The 6636-nt window shown below is 36.0% G+C and overlaps 1 pseudogene; it reads right to left on the bottom strand.

Annotated features, from left to right (window-relative positions):
- Positions 1-4776: 4776 nt before the first annotated feature.
- LOC118003560 overlaps positions 4777-6636 on the bottom strand; it is a 28971-nt pseudogene continuing 27111 nt past the window's right edge.

Genomic DNA, 6636 nt, shown 5'->3' with positions numbered 1-6636 from the left:
GGCTAGGACTTCTAATACTATGGGTTGAATAGCAGTGGTGAGAGTGGACATCCCTGCCATGTTCCTGATGGTAGGGGGAAAGCTCTCAGTTTTTCCCCATTGAGAATGATATTCACTGTGGGCTTTTCTTAGGTGGCTTTTATGATATTGAGGTATGTACCCTCTATCACTATATTCTGAAGAGTTTTGATCAAGAAAGGATGCTATACTTTGTCAAATGCTTTTTCTGCATCTATTGAGAGGATCATATGGTTCTTGTTCTTTCTTTTATTAATGTAGTGTATCACATTGATTCATTTCCGGATGCTGAACCAAACTTGCAGCCCAGGAATAAATCCCACTTGGTCATGGTGAATAATCTTTTAATGTACTGTTGAATCCTATTGGCTAATATTTTGGTGAGAATTTTTGCATCCATGTTCAACAAGGATATTGGTCTATAATTCTCCTTTTTGATGGGGTCCTTGTCTGGTTTGGGGATCAAGGTAATGGTGGCCTCATAAAATGAGTTTGGAAGTTTTCCTTCCATTTCTATTTTTTGGAACAGTCTCAGAAGAATAGGTATTAATTCTTCTTGAAATGTTTGGTAGAATTCCCCTGGGAAGCCATCTGGCCCTGGGCTTTTGTTTGTTGGGAGATTTTTGATGACTGCTTCAATTTCCTTAGTGGTTATAGGTCTGTTCAGGTTTTCTATTTCTTCCTGGTTCCGTTTTGGTAGTTTATACTTCTCTAGGAATGTGTCCATTTCTTACAGATTGTCTAATTTGCTAGCATAGAGTTGCTCATAATATGTTCTTATAATTGTATTTCTTTGGTGTTGGTTGTGATCCCTCCTCTTTCATTCATGATTTTATTTATTTGGGTCATTTTTCTTTTTGATAAGTCTGGACAGGGGTTTATCAATCTTATTAATTCTTTCAAAGAACCAGCTCCTAGTTTCATTGATCTGTTCTACTGTTCTTTTGGTTTCTATTTCATTGATTTCTGCTCTGATCTTTATTATTTCTCTCCTCCTGCTGGCTTTAGGCTTTATTTGCTGTTCTTTCTCCAGCTCCTTTAGGTGTAGGGTTAGGTTGTGTATTTGAGACCTTTCTTGTTTCTTGAGAAAGCCTGGTATTGCTATATACTTTCCTCTTAGGACTGCCTTTGCTGCCTCCCAAAGATTTTGAACAGTTGTGTTTTCATTTTCATTGGTTTCCATGAATTTTTTTAATTCTTCTTTAATTTCCTGGTTGACCCATTCAGTTTTTAGTAGGATGCTCTTTAGCCTCCATGTATTTGAGTTCTTTCCAACTTTCCTCTTGTTCCTAGTTTCAAAGCATTGTGGTCCAAAAATATGCAGGGAATGATCCCAGTCTTTTGGTACTGGTTGAGACCTGGTATGTGACCCAGGATATGATCTATTCTGGAGAATGTTCCGTGTGCACTTGAGAAGAATGTGTATTCTGCTGCTTTAGGATATATCTGTGAAGTCCATCTTGCCCAGTGTGTCATTTAAAGCCTTTATTTCCTTGTTCATCTTTTGCTTAGATGATTTGTCCATTTCAGTGAGGGGGGGTGTTAAAGTCCCCTACTATTATTGTATTATTGTCAATGTGTTTCTTTGATTTTGTTATTAATTGGCTTCTATAATTGACTAGGGGCATAGATATTTAAAAATATTAGATCTTCTTGTTGGATAGACCCTTTAAGTATGATATAGTGTCCTTCCTCATCTCTTATTATAGTCTTTGGTTTAAATATAATTTGTCTGTTATAAAGATTGCCACCACAGCTTTCTTTTGATGTCCATTAGCATGGTAAATGGTTTTCCACCCCCTCACTTTCAATCTGAAGGTGTCTTTGGGTCTAAAATGAGTCTCTTGCAGACAGCATATTGATGGGTCTTGTTTTTTAATCCAATCTGATAGCCTGTGTCTTTTGATTGGGCCATTTAGCCCATTTACATTCAGAGTAACTATTGAAGGATATGAATTTAATGCCACTGTATTGCCTGTAAGGTGACTGTTAGTGTATATTGTCTGTGTTCCTTTCTGGTCTATGTTGCTTTTAGGCTCTCTTTGCTTAGAGGACTCCTTTCAATATTTCTTGTAGGGTGGTTTGGTATTCACAAATTCTTTTAGTTTTTGTTTGTCATGGAAGCTTTTTGTTTCTCCTTCTATTTTCAATGACAGCCTTGCTGAATAATGTATTCTTGCCTGCATATTTTTCTCATTTTGCACCATGAATATATCATGCCAGTCCTTTCTGTCCTGCCAGGTCTCTGTGGATAGGTCTGCTGCCAATCTAATGTTTCTACCATTGTAGGTTACAGACCTCTTGTCCCGAGCTGCTTTGGGATTTTCTCTTTGTCTATGAGACTCATAAGTTTTACTATTAGATGACGGGGTATTGACCTATTTTTATTGATTTTTGAGGAGGGTTCTCTGTGCCTTCTGGATTTTGATGCCTGTTTCCTTCCCCATATTAGGGAAGTTCTCTGCTATAATTTGCTCCAATATACCTTCTGCCCCTCTCTCTCTTTCTTCTTCTTCTGGGATCCCAATTATTCTAATATTGTTTCGTCTGTGGTATCACTTATGTCTTGAATTCTGCCCTCGTGATCCAGTAGTTGTTTATCTCTCTTTTTCTCAGCTTCTTTATTCTCTATGATTTTGTCTAACCATAATTTTAGAATTTTAACTAATTATCTCTTTTGTCTCATTTATCCTAGCAGTTAGAGCCTCCATTTTTTATTGCACCTCATTAATAGCCTTTTTGATTTTGACTTGGTTAGATTTTAGTTCTTTTGTTTCTCCAGAAAGGGATTCTCTAGTATCTTCTATGCTTTTTCAAGCCCAGCTAGTAATTTTATAATCATCATTCTGAACTCTAGTTCCGACATCTTACTAATGTCCATATTGATTACGTCTCTGGCAGTCGGTACTGCCTCTTGTTCTTTTTTTTTTTTGAGGTAAGTTTTTCTGTTTTGTCATTCTGTCCAGAGAAGAATAGATGAATGAGAGAACAAAATGCTAAAAGGGTAACAACAACCCCAGAAAAATATACACTAAACAAATCAGAAGAGATCCGAAATCTTCCAGAAAGTGGTCGCTTTTCTGTTCATAGAATTGCTGCTATTCTTTTCTTTGATCTCCTGTGGAGTTTGTAGGTGTTCAGAATGTTTTGATAAATATTTAGCTGAATTCCTGGGACCAGACGAAATTTAAGTCTCCTATTCCTCTGCCATCTTGCTCTTCCTTTACACATTATTTTTTTAAATTATCTTTTCAGCCTCTTCCTCTATCTTCTTTCTTTCTGAAACTACAATTACATATATATTAGAATGATTTTGGTTTGGAGATTACTGGGACTATGCTATTCTGTTAATCTCCTCTAATGATTTTCTTTTTAATTTCAGATATTTTGTTTTTTATTTCTATGATTTCCATTTGCATCTTAAAGTTTTCATCATTCCATCAGGTACATATATTTTCCTGTAAACGCTGTCAAATGTATCCTGATATTTTAGAGCCATTGCTAATTTCAACATCTATGTTGTCTGTGGTACTATTTCTGTTGATAGATTTTCCTCTTAACTATCAATCAAATTTTCTGTCTCTTCACCTATTTAGTACTTTTTCAAATGTTATCCTGTGCATCAGGGATGCTATTTGGTAGGGACTCTGGATTATGCTGGGGGGTTTTGTCTGTGTAATTTATTGTTGTTTACTAATCAGATAAATAACCAGCAGAGAACCTCAACTTTCTGGAATCCTCATCTCAGTCTTTGTTAGGATGTGTCATTTTTTAAATTTTGCCCTTAAACCTAAGGCAAATCCCTTAGTCTTTAGAAATAATATTGACTTCTAAGTCATGAAAATCCAAGTTATTTACCAAGCCCTTCTACTTGACAAAGCTTGAACTTCACATTCTGTCTTCTTTCATTTGTAGCTGCTGAAATCTCAGATCAGGTATTTCCATTTTCTAGCAATTTTTACCTTGGGCTAATTGGAGTCTTTTCTGGTTCATGAAGAGTTCAGGTATGATCCAAGGATTTAGGGAGAATTTATGTGCTGATTTTAGGACCCTCCTCTTTTTGTAGTTACTTTCAATTCTCTTCTTTTTTGACTCATCAGTACCTACTAGTCTTATTCATCACATCTCAAACCTCTTCTCCCAACTCCCTGTTCCCCTACTCAGGGTATAATCTCTTTCTGCTGCTGCATTATCTTGTCTTGTCATAGTTGGGCTGCCTTCTGAACTCTATTTTTTTTTTTTCAGTCTCTAATTGAATCTTCATTCTTTTGTGGGCTTTGCAGATGACTCTACTGGTTTCAGATATTTATTTCCCCATTTTTATATAAATTGAAATAAGTAGTATTTGCTGTCTTCTATTATACTATAAGCAAGAGTAATGGGAGGTTTTTGTATTCTCTCTTTATTGATTAGTATGTGTTATTGAAGGATGTATGGAGAGATTAAAATGCATGCAGTTGTTTTTCACATTATATAAACATAGAATTATATTTAGAAAATACCTGAATGTCCAGAAGAAAATAGAAAAACAGAAACCATTATCTTCTCAAGATAAATGTCCAAGGGATAGGGAAAGGATTTCTGACTGAAGGCAGCATTAGCAAAAATTAATAGCTATATCCTGTCTAGACATTGCATCCAGTCAATTTAATAAACTAATTACAGATGGATAACATGTACATTGTTGAGGTAGGCACTTTAGGAAATAAGTGTAATAACTATATTTTTCTGCCCATACTTTTCCAACAAAGAGCACTTTCACACCACTGGGTCCAACTCTGGCAAGGTCTCTGAATCTAGATAACACAAGAAGGCACAGAACTTCAAGAGTTCTATTTTTCAGGACCTTTTTCACCTCTTTCACTTTTTTTGAGAAAATCCAACGTGGCTTGTCTCTCTGCCCACACCCAGAAGAGGTGTTTGCCCCAGATATGGAAGCTCCCAAGGTGGCTCTCTTCTCACCTTCTGAGAGCATGAAAACAGACAAGATACGGGGAAGGGCTTTAGGACACAAAGAGTTGCCTTTATGAAGTGCCCACTTGTGGAACAAATGAGGGCATGAATTTATGTTCAAAAATTGTCCAAAAATGAACAAAGAGATTCAGAAGCTATGTGGATGAGCTCCTAATAATAGCACCACCAGAGCAGACTGTGACAGCCTGGAAACCCCAACTAACCTGAAACTACAACATTTCCAATTAGGGAATCAGTACCCTAGTAAACCATGGTATCTGAGAGGGTTAAATATATTGCCCAAGGGCCTACTCTTCTTTCTGTGGGTTAATGCATATGCTAGAAAATAATTATGAATACATAAAAGTTAACATAAAAAAGAAGCATAAAACACAGCTCCTACTTAAAGAAAACTACAAATTAGTTTGGGAGATAAAACATTCATACAAAGGCAAGCGCTAATATGAGTTAATAATACAAAAGTTTAAGAAGCAGTATGAATAAGGGTCAAATAAAAGTAGAACTGACAGAAGTAATACATTCAGAGAAGATTTTATGAACTGACTCAAGTGGAGATTTTCTATCATTGTGGCTATAGTTAGATATCTATTCAGCAGTTCTGGGGCTATTCAGAAATATATATTAAGTAAATTTTTTAATGGCCTGTCCAAGTATTTCAGTCTAAAAGGCCTCATAACCAATTAGTCATGGCCAAAAATCTCTATGGTGAGATCATTCTTATAATCAAGGTAGAAACCCAGTAAGCTATACCAATTTCATCATCTCTTAACAGAATCTCTTAGCAAAGAGAACAGCCACTTTGTTTCTTGCCAAAGATGTTCTTGCCCCTTTCACCAAATATTTTTCAACATCTTGGTGAAAACAGTATCATCTGGGTCTTCTACAGAGAAAAAATGAGGGGGTAAAGATTAGGTTGTGGTCACAACTCATAAATCTATTTCAGCATTCCTATCTTTGGAATGTATTTATCTTTTGGGGGGAAATAATTTTATAGTTACTTACCCAATTCCAGGCAGGTAACTAGAATTCCCTTCTCCTTCATAGACAGAAATTCTATTTTACTTCGCTGACAGTAATCTGCAATGGAAAAAAAAGAACAAAGACTGTATTTTTAGCCTCATTATAACTTAAGGTGACGAATGAAATATAAGCAATAGTCATTGGGTAGGCTTCTTAAGAAAACTCTTCAAGGATAACTGACTTATCCAGTCAGTAGTTTTCTCTGTGATTATTGAATGCTAGAGTTTAGGGGTCAGTCAAGAATTTGGGGAGAATATATATGCTGCTCTTGGGACTCCTTCCTATTTGTGGCTACCTTCAATTCTCCTTTTGACTTTTCAGTAACCAATACTCTTATTCATCAGTTTTCATATCTGCTTTCCCTATCATAGTTTCCCTACTCGTAGTGTAGTCCTCTCTTTCTACTGCTGAATTATTTTGTTTTGTCATGGTAAGACTGTTTTCTGAACTCCTATTTTTTTTTTATGAGTCTCCAACTGAATCTCCAGTCTTTTATAGGGTCACCCTGTTGCTTTTATTCTCTTTTTTTCTTTTAGCCTAGGAGATCCAGCATTTATCTTAGACTAAGAATCCAAGATGGTTACTCACATAGTTGGTACCTTGATGGGAGGACTGGCAGTCTGA

Source organism: Mirounga leonina, unplaced genomic scaffold, assembly GCF_011800145.1.
Source record: "Mirounga leonina isolate KUSES-001 unplaced genomic scaffold, KU_Mleo_1.0 Mir_91, whole genome shotgun sequence".
Taxonomy (NCBI): domain Eukaryota; kingdom Metazoa; phylum Chordata; class Mammalia; order Carnivora; family Phocidae; genus Mirounga; species Mirounga leonina.
The sequence above is the reverse complement of the archived record's forward strand: the minus strand, read 5'-3'. Positions and strand labels throughout refer to the sequence as shown.